Source organism: Manacus candei, unplaced genomic scaffold, assembly GCF_025592945.1.
Source record: "Manacus candei isolate 608988 ecotype Guabito, Panama unplaced genomic scaffold, ASM2559294v1 h1tg000002l, whole genome shotgun sequence".
NCBI classification, from domain to species: domain Eukaryota; kingdom Metazoa; phylum Chordata; class Aves; order Passeriformes; family Pipridae; genus Manacus; species Manacus candei.
Window position 1 is genome coordinate 3,447,082 of NW_026138050.1, and position 19,990 is coordinate 3,467,071.

General features: G+C 42.4%; 1 protein-coding gene across 4 annotated transcripts in view; it reads left to right on the top strand.

Annotated features, from left to right (window-relative positions):
• Nucleotides 1-19,990, top strand: part of SMURF1 (SMAD specific E3 ubiquitin protein ligase 1) — a 45,571-nt gene that overhangs the window by 6,058 nt on the left and 19,523 nt on the right. The window lies entirely within an intron of this gene.

Below are 19,990 nucleotides of genomic sequence, written 5' to 3' on the forward strand. Positions count from 1 at the left end.
GCTTTTACCTGTACTAGGGCTTAGATATTTTTCATGGAAACAGATGCTGATCTGTTCTCCCAGAGTAAAATGAACTTACTGAAAATGATTTGTTCTTTCCTGTACCGACAGTTGCCAGGGGACAAAGAAGTTGGGGCCATCTTGAGTCTCGAAGTACTTGTTGACAACCACTGTGTTGTGGATCTGTTCAGGTTTAGGAATGTCTTTGTTGAGGTCTCACAATAGTCCTCGATGCTTTGCCATCCCAGGATGCCTCCTCTTTTGGCAGTGAGAACAGCACTAGAGTTGATCCACTTCCAGCTCTTTTTACCTTGATACCATCTCACCTTCTCTGGCATGTCTGTTGGAAAACCTGGAGTTGAGCCTGCGGGTAGTTGACACGGAGCATTTGGCTGGTGGGGAGGAGGCTGCCACTCTCAGACTCTCAGACTGTGATGTTTCAGGTGCTTACAAATGAGTTCCTGCAATGCTGCTGCAGTAACTCAAGATGTTATCTCCTTGCTGGTCTGCTGACCCTCATTGCCAAAAATTTGTCACCTGCCGCGAGAAAACTGGCGGAAGAAAACCCGTGGTCACACTTCAGCTGCTTCAGTGCAGATTCAGCTTCCCCCTGTAAGTCTAGCTCAAGGATTCACACTAAGATGCTGAACAGTGAAAAGCTGAGGTATGTGCATGTATTGAGAGTTTATGGAACAGAAAAACAGAGACAGCAGTGATTTCTTAAACCACGCAGCAAGTGTGTATGTATCAATTTAAAAATATTTATTTAAGTATTAATGTAATATTGGAAGAAAGCTGCAATGGATATTTGCTAAAAGGGAGTCAGTAGGTCCGTAACAGGTTAAGATGCTACATGTTTTTCAACTTTGCTTCACACCCCTTTGAAGGGAAATTCAATAATTTGTGAGAGGGGATCCCTCGGGATATATTACTGTTTTCTGTCCTTTGTGAAAGTCGTAAAATGTGAAGGGGAGACAGAGCAAAAACACTGAAAGTTTTTCTTTCACATATTCTCTTATGGACATGGTGAATCTTTGGGGGTGTAGGAGCTGGATGATAAATCTGAGGATGCTTGAGTTGAACTGGCAGAGTAAGCATCCATGCTGTTTTAGAAAGAATCTCTCCACAGGGCTGTAATAGCTTGATGCCTTCCTCTTCAGTAAGTCATTTTTGTCAAGTTAAAGGCCAAAATTCAAACTGGCTTGTTGTCAAGGACACTAAGCACAGCAGGCAAAAATCCCCAAGGCTACCCAATTCACAGCATAGATAGATAAAGCTGGCAGAGCCTGCTTTACTGTCTTCCCCTCCCCCACGAAAAAAATCCTCTTCCCTGGTTTTTTGTTTGTTTGGGGTTTTTTTTTTGGAGGATATGGGCACTATTCCGCATACTAATACAATTTAACAGAAAGTATTTAAATGGAAGGTTTGTTCGTCTGTTTTGTGGGTGAAACAATCCGTTATTGTTTGGGAGCAGCACGCAGGAATAATGCACAATCCCGGCGGTGCCGGCGGGTGCCGCAGGCAGCTGTTCCAGCTGTGCTCACCTCGGCACAGCTGGAGGGGATTGTCCTTGGCAGGGTCCCGGCGAGCACCGGCCCCGCGCGGTGGCTCCCGTGCGATGGAGCAGTTCAGAGGGGTTAAGCTCTTAATCCTAAACCGTAAGAAAACGATGGAAAATCCCGTGGAATCGGGCGTTTGTAACAGCCTCCCGTTCTACACTTCGGGTCCTGAGTCCCTCCCAGGGCTGTCCAGCATTTAGGGATGAAGACCGTGTTAAACCACACTGTTAACTCCCAAGTATTATTGACCAGGAGTATTGTGTGTCCCTGAATGTCCTCACTAATGTACAGTTTTTACCCGTGGTTGGTTTTTCTGAATGGTGGATGTTTCTCTCCCAGCCCATTATGAAGAAGCCCTGCTGAAGAAAATGAAATGTGTTTCTTCTCCCTTCATAGGTAACCTGGTATTATCCTTCTCTTGCAGTAGTTTTTGCTTTCATAGGTGTGCAGTAGTAGGTAAAGAAATATTTTTTATAAGATTCAATCTTTTTTTCTCAAGTAGATGAGATCTTTCTAGATACACTTCATTATTTGGAGTAAAATGCCATTTTTGGATGAGTGAATTGGGAAAAATGGTGTTTTTTTTGACCTTTTCATATATATACATTTTTGTCTTCCTTAAAAATCTGCCTATTTCCTCTAATAATTAGACTAAAATAAAATGCATAAGTTCTTATGAATTTAAAGTTTCCATATCTTGTTTACTTCACAAAATAGCAAACTAAATTTGCACGTATTCGAATCTGTGTTTCTGATCAATCTTCCTGGTGTTTCCAGAACACTGTATTAAAAGCTCTCCTTTGTATTTTTCTCCTGAAAATAAAGGTTAAAGCCCCACGGAAGACAGTTGCCTTCTTACTTATATTGAAAAATAATTTCTTTATTTTGGCAACTCCTAACATCAGCCTGAACTTTCTTTTTCATGGTCCTGACCTTTCTTCCTCACACCCGGATGTGGTTCTGTGTTGCATCCCCTGAGCCAACTGGCATTACAGCAGAAAATTCAGTTGTTTTTACATCCTTTAGTACACGGGGTGTGTGACCCACAAGGTTTATTGGAAAGGAAGCGTCTTTTGAAATCCATGTGCTCCGTTTTCCTGGAGAGCAAAAGTGAAAAAAAAAACCAAAAAACACCAAAACTCCAGACTGCAAATGAACTGAGTGTATGGATTGTGCTGGTGCCTTAACATAATTTTTTCACTACACAAGTGCAGAGTTTAAAAAAAACGAGGAATTTCAATTTGATTCAGACTTCCAGTGATTGATGCACTTCCAGGGGAATCCTTGTTCTTCATCCTTGCAGCTGATGTGTTTTGGTTCTTTTCCCGTGTGCAGACATTTTTGTAAGCATGGGGGAACTTCTCTTTAAACTCTGGTTTAAATGCAGAAGTGTCATATCCTACAAGTGTAAGTCTGATAAGCAGACACTTCATTGTTGAGAGGGGTTTCTTTAACAGTAATGGGAAAAGAATCTGTTAATTTTGAGTTCAGAATGGAGTGTGTGAATGTAAGCTTAAGGTCTGATGTCAGCCTTCAAAAGAGAAATTGGGTGAATTTTCTGGGCTGTAGAAAAGCTGTTTGCTTCAGAGCTGTATATTCCTAGGAATTCCAAGCAGTGTCCCTCGTATCTCTTTCTCAAAAACATCTGCACATGGGTAACAGTCAGGCTGAGCACTGCAGTGGGCATCTCCATATCTCACGTGTCTGTAAACACCCAACCGAACAGATCAGAGGGAGCAGAAACGGCTTGGTGGGAAAAAAAACAATGCCTGAAATGTTGAGGCTTTTGAGATTTGCAGAGAACTTCTGTGTCTCTGATTTTTTGCCTCCCAACCATTTCTTGTGTGTGGCATGTGTATGCTGGGATGGGCTGATGCATTGAACTCACTCCTGAGATTGTTTCTAACCAGGGTGAAAATACTTCTGCTGAGCACCCCCCTTGCACAGATGAGTGCTGAAATAAGGTGGGATGAGGTTAAAAGGCAGGAGTGAAATTAGGAAGCTCAGAGGTGCCAGGGAGGGGTTCAGCTCTTTGAAACATGGAGTGGTCCATCAGCCCGTGGATGTTCTGGACTCAGAGAAGGGCTTCAGTGGTGAACTCAGGCTTTAATGACTTTATACAACTTGTTAATTGTGTGATGTAAGCAAGTTGTGTGATGTAACCAGACTCGGATTTACATCTCTGCCCCTTTTCCCAGAGATCCTGTCACTCATTCAATAATCCAACATCCTGTAAAAAGCACAGGCTGTGGAAATAAGTGTGTGGCTCTTTGTAAGACTGACTTCTGCACATTGGGCAATAATTAACTAAAATACAGTATGTTACATTTACAGCTAATACACCATAATAGGAACACCTACGTCTTTTATTCCTTCTTTCCAAGGTTTTTAAGGAATTGAATGTTAAGAGATATTTTTCAATGTGTCTGTTCCAGCACAGCTATGAGAGGCAGCCGGGCAGCCTGACACCAACCTGCAACCCCTAGATCTGCTTAGGGTAATGGAATCAGCTCCAGTAATTGGGCTGTCACCAGCTCTTAGCAGTGCTTTTATATGGTCGAGAAGGAGACTTTGTCAGACAAAAGAAACATGTAAATAGGTGCTTTTCTGTGTTGTGTTCTTTAGTTTAAAATTAAATACCTCCTTGCAGTTAAAGGTCTGTCGGCTAACAGGATAAATAACACTTCAGTGTAACCCAACAGCTTGGCTTAGACTTCCAGCCACAGTCACTTCTTTTATAATTTTTTTATTTGTGCAATCAGAGAAGTAATTGGGCTTGTCTACAAATAATGTTTTGATAAACTTCAATAGAAATTAGCAAACCAGCCATCAAATGGGATTTATAGAAAGTTGCTTGGGAAAATGTGTTGTAAGTAGTCTGCAATTCAAGGCATTTCCTTCGCAGGATGCTTATCAAGTCTGCATGTGCTACTTCCAAATTGAACTAGAACGTAGATGAGAGCTATTTTTGATAGAAAGGGGAAAAAAAAAAAGAAAATAAAACCCAGTTGGAAAGTAGTAACGGGTTTTTTTTCTCATTGCCTTAGGATGTAAATCCTACAAGTGTGCAGGGAGAAAACAGACTTTGAAACAGCCGAAGAAAACAGATTTATCTGTGATGTCTGAGGTGATGCTGGTAGTGTAAACGTGATTGAAATAGTCATTGTAGGAGTGGTGAGTAAATATAAGAGAAGCCTTTGGATAAGCTGACTTCTCTTTGCTGCTCCATATGCCAAGTGAAGGCAGAACGTCCTGCTTGTTTCTGGGATGTTCCTTCCCCGGGGAGGCTGTATCAGGAGGAGCAGCTGCCAGTTTTAAGGATTGTTGTGCTCCCAGATGCCAATGTACAGCTCTTCTTTTATGTGCTGGTTGTGGCTGCCAGCCTCCTCTGGGCTGGTGGAGTTAAAAACGTTGCAAGACCGAGGGGAAAATGGATCAAGCAAATATTTGGGAGGGGGGGGGGATTTCTTCTAAATTTGTTGGTTTTCTAGGCTTTTGGTGTTTCACAAATCAGCAGTGAAGCCTGGCACATGGAAGCTGTCTACAGAGGATAAACTTAGGGACAAGCTTAATCTTCTTTCCAGAGTAAAAAATTACCAGGCTGAAAAGGGATCTCACCTGTCATTCTTCTCTGGACTAATTTTTGGCTCTTCATCTGATATCAGTCAAATTTGATGAAGGCAGAGATGTTAAGCATACCAGGGCTCCAGGACTCATGGGGCTGAGTAGCTTGGTAGAACAAATCCACCCTCCCATGATCTGCCAGAGGAGACAAGGAGGGGTGCCAGGTCCTGGCCCCAGCCCTGTGGACAGGAGATGTGGAAGGAACAACCCAGGAGAGTGGGAGAGGAGCTCTGAGGTAGGAAGGGGAGGGATATACATGAATTAAGTCCTCCACATAAATAGGTAAACCAAGATTCATGCATTTGCACAACTGCAGTGAGAGTGTTTTGGTTTTTTCTTGGTTTATTTTTTCCTCCAGAATTTAACAGCATTGAGGCAAACATCCAGATGACTTTATCAAGCACCTGTAATAACACTCCCTATATGTTTGTTTTGACTTAAGGGTTTTGTTTTGCCTCTTAACCCAGCTGAAATCTTGTGTTAATTCCTTACACAAAGCCTCAGCTGTGCCCTGTGAGCACGTCGCTTCCAGCATCAGCCACTGCATCAACCTCCTACTGGCATTTTTTAATTAAAAGAACAGCACTATCACTTCAAATTAGTGCCACATAGCTTATTGGAGTAAGGAGTGAAATGGTGTTTAAAGGTTTTTCTCTCGTGAAAATTTTTTATTAAAATTCGCTCTCTTTAGGTTTTATCTAGAGTTTGTCATTCAGTGCTTGGACAATATCTGATTTTGAGGTGTGCTCTTAGTGATATGAATGCAAACAAAAGGCTGACTTTTAATATCTCGACTATTTGATAAACAAGAATCACCTTCTTAATAAAAACAAATCAACAGACAAACATTATATTATTACATGCTGCCCACAAAGCCGCATCAGCCTGTTTTTCAAGTGCATTCCCTGTGTGGAGAAAGTAGTGGAGAAATAGATATTTCTGGGAGCTTCTGTGCCATGAACTGTGAAGAGGTGGTTTTTGTAATCCCGTTCAGTGAAATTGTTAGGCCTCCGTTATACTAAATTACTGTGAGAGCAAGGAATATATCCAGGAGGAGGTAGCCCTAGTGAGAATTTTCCTCATACAGCATTTCATTTTATCTGGAATATTAGCACTGTTAACCATCCATGCGAAATGCAGTGTATTGAATCTGTTTAATCAATTTAAAGTGGAAAGCAAACGTCTTAGGCTTTGACTGAACCAGCTGTCCTCATGTATTGGTTTTTTTAGATGTTAAATTTGGGACTTTGTATGTGTTAATACAGTAGTTTGCTAAAGAACTTTTTGTTTAAGAGAGCTTTCTTCATATTTTTTGTTGCAGGGTCTCCTGCAGCCAAGTGGTCAGTCACTTGCATAAAATCCTGTGTCTGAATATGAAACACAGACATTAAGGTTGTATTGGAAGAGGCATCATATCTTTTCCTTCAAGCTCCAGTTTATTTATGTAATACCTTTGATTGAGGCCTCTCGGAGCCGTAGTGGGATTAGAATTTATTGATGTGATGGAGACTGACATTTTGTACAAGGAAAACAGCAAACAGGTGCTGTTGCAGGCAGAGTGATGAATGTATAATGTTGAGAAAATTGTGACCAAACACCCTGGTCAGAATAATGCACTACAGCATTTTCACCAAGATCCCAGCCTTTGTGACTGTGGGTTCACTTAGGATTGGAAAGGGAGTTTCCATTAGTGAGTAGCTTGCAAGTTGTTAATAAAAATTGCCCAGGGGAGAAGGGTCCACACATTGTTGTTGAGCCACTGTTGAGAGACTGACTTTGCAGTGAAAATGTTTATTCCTTAAAAAAGAAAAATCTGTGCTAGAATGCTACAGGCATGCTCTACTTATCTGTTTTCATTCTAAACTCTATTTTTATTTTGCTCTCTGCAGCCAGTCTGTAACTAAAACATTCCTAGCATCTTTTGGCTGGAGATTCAGTCAAGGACGTTTTCATCCTGCTTTCAAGAAGATGATTCCAGCCTTTCTTGAAGCTTCTCCAAAGGAAATTTCCTTCTGTAGTGGATATGGTGACAGTGAGGGAAATCACTGCTTATGGTCCAAAGGCTTAGTGACATCCCCTTGTTGTTGTCATGTCCTACTAGGCTTAATCTGGAAACAAATGGAAGTATTTTAGCATAGCCTGATGGCACAGAAGAAGAGTTGGAGTCACCCTGGATCTGTGATGTTAGTTCTGCTTGAGCTCACTCACCTCACGAGGTGGCTGTGAGCAGAATAATGTGGATAAATGTTTAGTGGGCACAAAGGGCAGGGGCTGTGTCCGTGTCCGTAGGGACAGACCTCCCTCCCCACCTTCCGACTCCATCGAAGGGGATTTGCTGTCATGGACTGGATTTTCTTCCTCAGCCATAGATTGGCCCTGACCAGTGTGTTTGTTTTGTTGTTCAGCCCTGGTGACTGTCAGTAGCACTGGGCTGAATAAACAGAGACTATTGATCAAATTTGAAGTCATTAACTTGGCAGTTTAAATAGATGCTGGCCTATATGATTAGAACAAGGGAGTAACACATAGGCTGATACAGCTTTATTTGGAATAAAAGCCTTCTTTTCATGGAATCTTGTTTGGTGCCATTCAGCCCTCAGTTTTGTGCCTCCCTTAGGTCACGCAAGAATGAGACATTTTACTTAAAATACCTGAAGGGGATGGCTTTGCTTGTGTAAGAGAGCGATAACACGGGTGTAATGTGGATCTGCTGAACTTTGATACTAATTGCAAGTCCTGTTTGGAAGAAGGGGGTGCTACCCTGAGGTTATTGGTTAACCACATCCAGCTAGGACATGTCCTGGGAGGAATCCCGCTCCATCTCCAGGCTGGCAGTGTTACTCCCAGCTCCAAAGCAGCAGCAGTTTTGGATTGTCCATCTCGCTGCTGCAGAGAGGAACACAGGGCTGTTAAATCTGGGTGTTTACACCCAAACACAAGGGGTGATTAGTGACTTCTGAAGGAAGATGTTTCCTTTTGGTGGTGGCTGCTGTCGGGCCCCGTGCCCGTCAGCCTTCTCTTCTCCATCATTGTAAGGCTGTGGATGGAGCGTGGCCGACACGTGGCACGTTCTGCTGTGTGAGCTCCGGGCTGCTCCCAGATCCGCTCCAGAGGTCGAGCAGCACCCTGGGAAGGGCTGGGCATGGAGCAGTGATGATCCCACTGCTGGGGCTGCTCCTGAGTCACGGTGCTGCTGCGTGTCCCTCGAGAGCCTGCCCGTTCAGCACCGGGACACGCACGGATTGACCCACATTCCCTCGGGCACAGCGGCCGTCACGTGCACCCCATTGCCAGGAAATCAGATGGGAGCTGATGTCACTTGGTTCACCCTGGCAGTTTGCAGGGCCCCAGCCAAAGTGCTTTTAGGGATTTACCACTTGGGTGACTAATAGGTGATTAGGTGGATTGGAGGGAGTGTGTCTACGTGCTTCTTGTAGACAGGGCTTACCCTGTAACAATGGCAGCACCAAAAAAAGTCTCTTATGCATCATTCTCTTATTGTCGCTTTTCAATGGGACTGGTTATTAAATCAGACTTTTTTCCTCTACATAAAAGCTTTCTTACTAATTCTTTGGAAAGTTTGTTACATAGGGATGTTTTTCCTGCAACAGATGGACAAACGTCCTATAGAAGAAAACAGCGATTCTCTACTGGTGTTAACAAAAGAACAAAAGGAGGTGAATGAATTGTAAAAATTTGGCTTCCCAAAGCTATTAATATCTCTGTAATTGTAGTCTCTTTTTGGAACAAGCCTCGTTTCTGTCCCATTCTCCTTCCCCTCTGCCACAGCTTCGTTATTCCCACACATCCACTGGCAGCCCCCTCCTTCCCCGGTGCCACCTCTGTCCCCTCCCGCTCCCCCCGGTGAGTTCAGCAGGGCTGGCACAGGGCCCGGGCTGATAAAGCCCAGACGAGCTGATTCCCTGGCTGCTGTCCAGGTGGCTGCTCACCTTTTACCGTCTGTGCCCTTCACAAACACGGGCGTGTTTGGGGCTCCCTCGGTTTTTTTTCGTTTGTCAACAAGGAGGGTTCGAGCCGAGTTCTCTGAACAAAAAAAGAAAGACTAGAGACAGTGGAGAGCGATTTGCAGCCTCTTGGGCGGATGTTGAAAGGGATTAAAACAGGCTGAATAATCACAAGACAAACTACTGGAGACTGAAAAAATTTCCAGGAATTAAAAACAATCTTGTAAAGCAGCTGATGTACCTTATTCCAGAAGAGAAGTGATGCCAAGAATTTAATTTGGGCAAGCACAGTTTTTCTTCCCTCTTCCTGATTTTAAACTTTGCACCTCTATTTTAGCTTTTGTCTAGGAAATTAAAGTCATTTTTCCCTTTTGTAGCTCAGCACTTAATCAGCCTGAATTATTTTTTTAAATTTTATCTGGATGGTCAAGGTGTAATTTTTCCCAGTTTTTTGCACATGCCTCTTGAATCGTCTGGAACCTGATGGATATAATTTGAATATGGAATGGTAATGAAGACAAAAATAGAGGCATGTAAGAGCTGATAACAAGGAAACCATCAAGAAAAGAAGTCAGTGGAATGTTTAATTCCATCTAGTGTGGGCAGTTTTCCCCTTAAGACATGAAAAACATTTATACCTCAGTTTTAAGATCCAAGTTAGGATCAAAACTTCATTTATTTATTATGGGCTATTAGGCTCTGCCACTTCTTTCCAGCACCAACTCCCTCTTGATGATCCATGTGTTTGTTATCCTCAGGTTGATAACGACAGCCCAGGGAGCTCTGGGAAGAAAGAAGTACTTCTGAATGAATTCCAGCTGGTTCAGTTTCTGGCCACTTGCTGAGTAGCCTAGAACAAAATGAACCCATGGCTCTAGGCTTTTGTATTCTCTTAACTCTTCACTGAATATGGTCTTTCACTACCCTGAGTTTTAATTCCAAGCCTGCTCTGGGGTCACTTCGGAAGGAACTGCTCCATCTCACCTGTTTGTTCTCATCCTCACCACAAAACAAACAGCAGATTTGAGAATAAGGAAGGCAAAAGCTGTAAGAGCATGAAAAAGTTTCTCTGGCAGCAAGGCCCGTGGCTTTGAAAAGCTTTACATGACAAGACTTGAGGCTTTTTATGTTTCCCTCCGAGCATGCCAAGAAGCACTCGGTTAAAATCCGAGCCTGGAAAACAGCGAGGTGTGCTGGAAATCAGGGAAAGTTTCTGAGGCATTTGCTGACCTGAGGTATGTGGTGTTACAGCAGTGATACGGTGCTGATGCCTTACTTGAAAGAAAGAATGCTTTTCATTTACTTGCAGAAAAATTTGGGGTGTTGACTGTGCCTCTTGAAAAGTCGTCCAGTACCTGCTGGAATTTGTTCTGGTAGCAGTTACTGAAGTTAGTAGTGCTAGAAGAGGTGCTGGGTAAGTGTTACTCTTTGCAGTAGATTTCTAGCAACTGCTGGTTATAAGATTGTGTGTTACACTGAAACAGCTGTGTGCTGCTTTTCCCTGAGGTTTCTTCTTTCCATATACCCAATAGCATACAGGCTAAATTTCTTTTTCTATGGAATTTCTTGTACTGGAGATTCTGTGCTCAAGTGCTTCAGTAGGAATGAAGAAATGGGAATATTGTGACCGTGGTGGCCAGCAGTGTTTTATACTTTTATTTACGACTTCTAAAAACTACTCTGCCAAAATTTGTTGTTTTGTATTTTCAGTGCTTTTAAAATGGGAATTCTTTTCCCTCTTCATTTTGCTGGCGGTTGTTAATCTCAGGATCAGCAGCATCCTGGGTCACCTAAGCAATTCCATTGCCAGCTTCCTGTTCTTGGTTCACAAGAGGCAGTTTTAACACCAAGCAGCCCAGAGCCAAACCTGAATACTGAGCATTAAGGCAAAGTTCCATGTGGATTGTTTAACTATAACTCTTCTGCTGATACATTTAAGCCCTCATGGGATGAACTAATAGTTTACATAGTTTACAACTTACACATAACACCATTCATTTTTTGAATAACAGTGTTCTTACTTTTGAACAATCTACTTAATACTTGATGAAAACCAGACATTAACTTTCTGCTGTTTATTAAAATACCCCCATTGGAACCTTTTGTTCCTGTAAAGTTGATTTTGTACCTTGTTTAATTGCAGGAAGATATCAAAGAAGCCAAATACTGGCTTTGTCTGGAAAAGCAAATCTCAGTTTTAAATTGAGATTGAGAATGTGTTAAATTGCATTTTTTTTTTCTCCTTTAAAATAGTGTTTAACATTCAAATGGCCTTGTTGAAATACTGACACTACCTGTATGTGAAGGGATGTAAATACCAGCCACTCGTTGGAGATAAAAAACATATGTTTTAGGTTTTAAAATGAAAAATCTGCTTCGTTTTACCTTGGAAGTTGTAGACATTTTGCTGTCTGACAGAAATTCAATGTTTCTATTGAACTGTTGCTTGGCTGTATCTGGTCAAACACTGCCAAGATTTTCAATACCAGGGTTTCTGCTTTCACAAGGTTACACGTGTTCCGCAGCAGCAGAGCAGACTCCTTTCTGCTTTCTGCATAACAAGCAGATATTTCGAGGCAAGACAATATATAAATAGGAGCAGAGCTGGAGATAATACTGGGTTGGAAAATACAGAAGTTGTGTGTTGTGTTCCTGACATTTCAAAACTGTTTTGCTCCACGGACAGGACCCCAGGTCTGGAGCTGCTTTAAGTGCTGTGAGTGCTCGGGCTTCCTAATAATTGCCGGTCCCTGCTAAGCACCCGCAAATGTGTTGCTTCTGGTTTTGGTCTCTTGTTCTGCACTTTTTCTCCGTTATAAAGCAGCAGAGAGCAGTCGTGCAGGTTTTCCTCACGGAATTATTAAATGAATGGCTTGTAAAAGCTCTAAGTCCATTAATTGGATGGTGTTTCGAGGGGAGGGAGGGAAGCTGCTGTTAGTACAGAAACATAGTTGTAACTTGAGCCTCACAAGCTGGTTATAAAACATAGAGCTGTAGTAGTGGCCTGGGTACCCCCATAGAGAATATCTGGGAAGAAGGGGAATCTAAATTTCTGTATTTTATAGCGAACATAATATTTATTGGAGAAGCTTTTTATGTACTGAATTAGTAAGCAAATGATCAGCTGCACGGGAGAGTCCTTCCAGGCTTCTTTTTGGTAATGAAAATAAGGCATCCAAGGCTTTACACATTTAACTTGGGAAAGTGGAGATCAGAGGCATGTTAAATGAAATACACCTCCCTGAAATGCTGACTGAGCACAGGAGCCCTCGTTCTCCACTACAGAAGTGTCAACTAATACTTAATTTCTGCCCAAGTAATATCTAGAGTGTTCAAGTTTTCTTTTCTGTATTTGATTGTTGATTCACTGTTGTTCATCTCACATTTTCCAGAGAAACAAATCCATACATCTGAATATTTGGACAGTGTTTCTAGAAAGGACCTTTTTGTTACTGGGACTCTGGGAGTAGGGCTGGTTTTGAGCTCAATCCCCTGCTCTGCCTGGAACCTGTTGTGAGCAACGCTGGGATGAGTTTATGGTCCCGTTAGGTACTGACATTTTGTAGGGGGTTGAAAAAGATGCTTTGAAAACTCCCAAGTGTTAAAAGTACAAAATATTGGCCATCTTAGTAAAAGTCAGTTTGGAATCCGAGCTATGAGTGCATGTGGGTGGAGGAACGTGTTTTTCATGCTTTAGGAATTTTTTTCCAGATGCTTTCACAGTGCTTGGGTAACTATAAAAGCAAAGTATTGAGACTTCAGCATGGACTTATTCCTTAGTTTTAATGCAGTTTAAGAAAATTGAGCCACATAGTTTCCTGGTGTGTTTTTAGCTTTATTATGGTGATGATGCCGCCGAGCGCACGTCGGTGTCTGATCCAAAGTGTGAGCACAGGAATGTGCAAGCCTTGCAGAGAAGCCTGTCCTGGTAGACACCACTTGCTTGGAAATATGAATTATTCAATGCAAGTGCACGTGGTTGGAGATGCAAGAGATTGAATAAGGGAAGAATTCCAGAGCTGTGTTGATCCCAGTACCTACAACTTGCGCAGGGAAGTGTGGAGGAAATATAAAAGGCCATTTTGTATTTCCAGTAGGAATTTTGTCATTGAAATTGGTTTTGTTTAGTTCTCAGCTAAGAGGTTGTATTTGCCCTGAGAAGGGGATATTATTCTGTGTGGTTTTAACCGAATATTTTAGTTCTTCACAGATATTTCTGTATCTCACTCGTGTGTACAGAAGCTGATGCTGTAGCTGAAGCCTGAGCGTGTCCTTTGTTTTCAGGGAGTTGGGAGACCATTTGTGGACTCTTTGGCAAAGCAAAAACTTGACTGAATTTGGGAAATCTCTCCTTACAACATCATTATCCCACTTGGCTGTGGTTCTGACAGATGTATAGGTGGGGGTGGAGGACGAGGACTGAGTTTCAAAAGCAGTGGGCATAAATGACTTTGTGTTCTGTTAACATATTTTCTGGTAAAATTGTGTAATTGATGAGGTGTTTTTGAAAATGGCTGTAAAATGGTGATAGCAATACCTGACTTACCTCTTAACTTCCAGTTCTCACAGAAAGTGGTTGTGCTGTGGACATGTTTGGGGACAGTCTGCAAAGAAAAAGCAGAAGGATATGAAGGAGGGTGACAATTCAAGGGCATCTTGATGACAGAGGAGGTGTCACCAGTTACAGTCTCACTCTTTTCCCAGCATCTCCATCTATATTTCTTACAGCTGTGCAGCCACTGTAGGGCCAATAATTAGCTAAAGGTGGTGAAACAGCAGCTCATTAAAGATTTACCCTAAAAAAATCAACATTTAAAAAAAAAAAGCCCCTGAAAGTACAATTTGAGTGAGAAATAGAAACTTTATGTGGCTGGAATTTGCCCTGTGGTACATGGAAAAGATAAATCCCATGGGTAGGTCTGTAAGACTCAAGCACTTGGGGATATTTGGGGTTTATGCCTATCTAGGAAATAGGGAACTCTGTGGAGCGGATGACAAGGTTCTTGGCCTGGATTACAGGAAGGTGTAGCAAAGTCATAAGGAAATGGATGCAGTAGCTGGGATTTAATGAAAGATTTAATCTGAGAGGTAACCTTTATCTCAGGCATTTCTTATGGGTGAGCAGAGGGGGAAGAAGAGAAAGAACAGTTGGTATGAGGGATAATTGATAAGCTTATTTCCACCTCTGATTTGTGTGTCTTTCTCTGATTTTGTACATCAGCATAAATTCAGCTTCCTGTTGATCTCCCTCTTTTATCCCTGCAAAGTTCTTCAGCTGATTCCATAACTCTTAAGTGTTTCTCCAAGTTTTACATCTCAGTCAGTTCATTCTTAAACTTGCCTTACTGGTCTTGTGTTAACAGTCTCAGTTAACTGGGAATTTAATGAGTTGTTCTTCCAACAGCCCTGTGCTGGGTTTTTCAATGGTTTATGTTACTGAGAGCTGAATCAGCCCTTGCTGGTGTGGATATGAAGACTCATGGTTGGTCAGTGCCCAGGAGAATGTTTCAGTTTGAGTAATTCCTAGGAATCCTGGAGATGAAACTCTTGTGTTTTGTCAACTTGGTTTTGTTTGCACTACAAGAACTGCCTCTCATTCGTGACTAGTTTCTGCTTAGGTAGGATGGAATTTTGATTCCTGGCTAAGTAGAAACTTTAATGACATGTTAATGGACTAATAAAAATGGCTCTTTCTGGGTGTGTGGTTTTTTGAAGATCTCTTCAAAGTTGTCTAGTGTTTGCAACTGGCTACACAAAGCCAAGTTCCAACCCACGAGGAGATCATGCCTTGAAAAGAGGCTTTGATTTTTACTGCAGCCTACACAAAAGGGCCACAAAAAGGCTTCGTGTATCAACTCCAGCGACTCTTTGAGAACTGAGGGGTTTATAATGAAGCATTGCTTTAATCTGGTAGTCAAGGTCTGGTTTAACACGAGTTCAGGGCGAGTCTTCCAGTGTCAGGGCATGAACGCGGGGCCTGACGTCAGAGGGGTCTTGGGGGTTTTTTGCTGGGCTTATGTCTCAGGTTGCAAATCTCGTTGGCACTGTGATGCTGAGATCATTAGTGAAGGCCACTCAGGGTACATGGCAGTATGAAATTAGCTCCATACAGCTAATTGGTTTATTTGGCTGTGGGTTTGTTTCTCTCCCTGCTTGCAGGCGCTGCAGCGGTTTGGGTTCGGTTACTGGGAAGTTAAAGCTGTCTGTGGATTCCTGCATTTCAGTCTCGAGCAGACGAAGAGAAAGACCAAAAGTATTCCTAAAGCAAACAAAAAAAGGACTAGAATAGAAACCTTGGCCTTTGCGGTGACGATTTAAACTGCAATTTGTGAATAAAGTGGTGGATTTCAGTCCAGTGATGTGGGAGCTGTAAAGAAACTGCATTTTTACACACTTGGTGCCTTCAGCCATCTTTCCCATAAACCCCACTTTTTTGTACCCTGCCACATATAAATGATTGTCACCCTTAAAAAAGCCAGACACGCAAAACTTTCGCATTTCTACTGCCAGGGTTGCCTGCCAGTAGAACTAAACCCAGACGTTTATCTGCAGAGAAGTCTCGTTTAAGGTTATGTGCAGGAACAGAAGGATAAGCAGAGTTGTTCCTAAAGGCAGTTCAGAAGGGGTGGCTTGTGGTATTCAGAGTATTTTCCACAAAATACCCGGAACCATTTGGATGAGACGTGATTTCACAGAACAGATTCAGCAAAGATTTTAATTGTGGCCCGTGAGCTTCGGGCCATTAGAGCGGCGTGTGGTGAAGAGCTGATGTTTGCTTTTTTCTCCTTCTTTCGGGAGATTTTTTTCCCACTTCAGGCACATTATTTTTGCCATGCAGCCTTCCAAAAACTGTTTTTCAGAATGGTGGGATTTTTGCTGTGAGCTGGTGTCCTGCTATTGGACAGGAGAGCTGAAGCAACTCTACCTCCAACACAGGGTAGCAACTTCATAAGTCAAAAGCTGGGCAGACTTTGAAGCATTAGCAGAGATGTTTCCATGACTTGGATGCATCAAATTTGACCTGCTTTGTGGCTTTTGTCATATTTTGGTAGTGTGCAGTAACTTTAGTTTCATTTTATGTCAAGATCTTTTATTACTTTCTCTTCCAAAGCCTCATTGTTCTTCTTTGCTTCTGTCTTCTAACCAACCAACCTGTGATGCTTGTAATGATTATTCTGCATATCTCTGTGATTAAAGATGGTCTACAGAGAAGGAAATACTAAGTGAAGTCCTCTCTGTGTCATCAGCCTGCTGGCCTGTGTTTATCTTCTGTCAGAAAGTAAAACCAATATATCCTGGAATCTGGCTGCCTGTTTGTACAAGCATAAATTATTAACCTGGAATATCCAGGGGAAGGCCAGAGATGGCTGAAAGGTGTATTTGCCAGGATCTTTCACTGCAACCTTCCCCCACACCTTTCCTAAGGGAGATGTGGACGTACTGCTGGTTTGTCTTGTCTCCAGAATTAACCCGGGTACTAAATTGAAGGCCGTGGTAGCTCAGATCATATCCACATGTAAAGGTCCTTCATTTGACTAAGGAGGCTTGTCCCTTTAACTTGCAAAGTGGGAATGAATGCAGGCCCAGGTGCAGATTTGCCTGCTGTTTTGCATTGGTATGGGCTGGGACCTACGGAATATTTTCATTGCTTACCTTATTTATTTTACTTTCCCCCCCCAGGTCTCAAAACACAACTGCCTTGTTTGTACCCTGGGCAGCTGGAAACAGTTGCAGCATCTTAACAGAGTGCTCTGGGATGGGAGTTGGACTTGGTGATCCTTATGGGTCCCTTCCAAACTGAGGTGTTCTGTGTTGTATGTGAATAAATCCAGTGCTGATGCAGAGTCAGTGATGTGAGGACTCTCTCACAGACCAACATCCATCCTTTGAGTGCTGACAGCTCAGGAGGAGAACTTACACACCAAGGCTTTGATTTTCTAGGCTGGGTCTGTCCTCACCCAGACTGTGCCTCCTTCCTGAAAGTGCTGCTCCTGCTGCAGGGATGGTGGAGCAGCAGCTTTCTGATGCAATTCTCAACTGGGTTGTTCAGACATTGGTGCCACTCTGGGCTCTCCTTACTACACCCGTCTTGCTCCTGCGGCACCTCCTGAACCACAGCAGATGATTCATTTCTGTTTGGAAGCGGGGTGGACAACCAGGGGCTGGCAGAGGAACCTCTCAGCTCACTCAAGTTCCATCCCCAGGGTGGATACTGACTTTGTCTAAGGCTCGTCCTTTCTTCACCTCCTGCCAAATATGCTTTCACGCTAATACTTCACCCAGCTGGCTAATTTGGCCTTTGAAATTATCTCAATAATGTCAGGTACTTAAAAAAAACATTCCCATCCCTTTATAAATATTATAATCTGGATGTGCAGACATTGTTTCGGTGGTGTTTGGGATCTGTTGTATTAAAAGAAGGAGTTGTGCAGCGCTGTGCAGCGATCCAGAGCGGAGCATAAACAAATCCCGTGTCAGGCTCAAACAAGTCGGTTGACTTTGAGGAGGCAGAATGTAAATGCCCAAGTCAGGAGAATTAGTACCTTTTGTAACATTGCAACAAATGCAGGGAGATCGTTCCTGCTGACAAGCCCGAAACCTTTCTCGTTTGAAAGAAGGAAAAACCGAAAGAAAAAACACTTTGGAAAATGGGCAAAGACGGGGTTTGGGCAAGGCCTGGGCAAAGGGCACCTGGTTTCCAGTTAAGGATCCATCCCATTCTCCTAAACCACCTCTGAACCAGGGATAAAATTAATAACTTTTTAAGCCCTTGTAGGTAGACCTACCTGAGTTCATGGATTTCAGGCTTCAAGTAGCAGCTGACAGGTCTCTCCTCTTGGAGTCGATGCGTTTAAGAAGGAAATCTGGCACATTCCCAGCTTTGCAGAGCAGGGAGGGGCTGTCTGCTCCACTGCTGGCATGGTTTCACATCCAAGTCTCCCTTTGCTGACCCTTGTCACCCGTTTCTTTACCGGAATTTAGAAATCTATGGCTTTTAAGAGATAGAGCTCTTGAAAATATTTTTTGCTCTAGTGGGTTTAATATGCAAATAGTGGAACGCAGCCAATGGTCCATCTCGGGCAGCCTGATCCTGGAGATTGCTCCATAAAGGTTTATTTCAGCTATTAGCTGCTGTGCCAATATTTTTCTTACAAGAAAGGGTAATGATTTTTGCAACCTAAAATTGAGGGTTTCACAGGCTACGAGTGGAAAATTGGCAGCTGAGCTCATCTGCTGTAGACTGAAAGGCTGTGGCAGAGGGAAAAGAGTTAAATGAAAAATATAATTCTTCAATAATGACTTTAGAAATTTATGTTGCTATTTAGCTCTAGAAGGCACACCTGAAAATATAAAGGTAATAATTACATAGACAGACCATATGCACAAAGTTACAGTTGTCATGCTTCTCCAGCTCAATAAATTATTCTTAAAATTAGGGATGGCAAATTGAAATGAATTATTGGGTTTTTAAAATCTCACAGGAACTTTAAAATTCCTGTTGTCTGGAAACTAGCACACAAAAGTTCTGATTTCACCTGTACTCAGTCCCTGGTCTTTGGGTGTTTTTTCCTCTGAAGCACTCACAAAAGGAAGAGGAAGTTAAAAGGTTGCTCTGTCGTGGTTCCATAGAGCAGTGGATGGTGATTCTGTGATCCTGTTTTGTTTCCCATTGAATTGCCATAGTCCTGTAGATTTTTCTTTCTTTGTCAGTTGTTTAAAAGGAAAAATACAAGAGAAGCTTTCTCTGATTATACAGTTTGCCAGTGTAAGAAATAAGTAATTTTTAATCCATTCTAAAAATAGTTTCCTGTGCGACTGCTTTAATTATTGCTGAGACGGGGATTTGTGTATTTTTTTCCATGAGCTTCTGGGTTAAATAGTGGATTTCTTTGGTCTGTTTACTTGACACGTGAGGTGAGACAGTTTTTATTCTACTGGCTGTGTTGGGTAGGGAATGCTGAGAGGTGGAATTCTAGTAGAAGTATATAAAAAATAAATAAATAAAGTATCTGTTCCTTTGCACCTTCCCTTTCCACAATATAGAATTACAGTGAGGCTGAGGGTAAATCAGGAGCAGGGTAAGATGGAGATGAGAGGGAGGAATGGCTTATACAAGAGGAATTGAGTATATTCTGAGCCTTCATTCTCATCCTGAAAGGTCTCTTTTCCTCACTGGAGGAAAGAGATTCCCTCAGAAGTAATTAGGTCTTTTATGGTTACCTTCCTCTCTTGGATCCTAGTTTGAGATAAGTTAAAGCTCTAATGTTTTCGTCTTTGGCTCCAGAGTTGTTTTTAATGGATGCCAAACAACTGGGATTGCTGAGCAGTCCTTATGGAAAAGCAAAATTAGCCTCGTAGCTGGTAATAGGCCTGGTAGAAATGGAGATTGATGTGAGTTTCCTCATCTAATTTTTTCTTAAACTACTGTGCTGGTGAGTAGAATTGGAGAGAGGGAATCAGTCTCATTTGTGGCTCTTCGAAAGGAAAACTTCTCGATGCAGATTTTTCTTCCAGGATGTTTATTTTTCTCCTGAGTGAGGTCCTGTCATACTTACCCCCAAACCTTGCTGTGTTTACAGATTGCTTTTGCTGTTGTAGGATTCCTCCCATGTCTTGTTTCACCATGCATCCTGTCCCTTTTGTGTGCAAGGAGCAGGAGGTTGCACTGCATTTGATGGGACTTAGCATAGAGGTCTCTTCCAGGAATCCCAGAACTTGGGAATTCAATTTTCTTAGTTCATAAACTGTGTAATCCTTGTTCTAAACTGGGTGGATTCTGAAACAACAACAAAAATCTGGTTTAGCATTTATGTAAGCATAAAGTATAGAAAATTAGGAGGT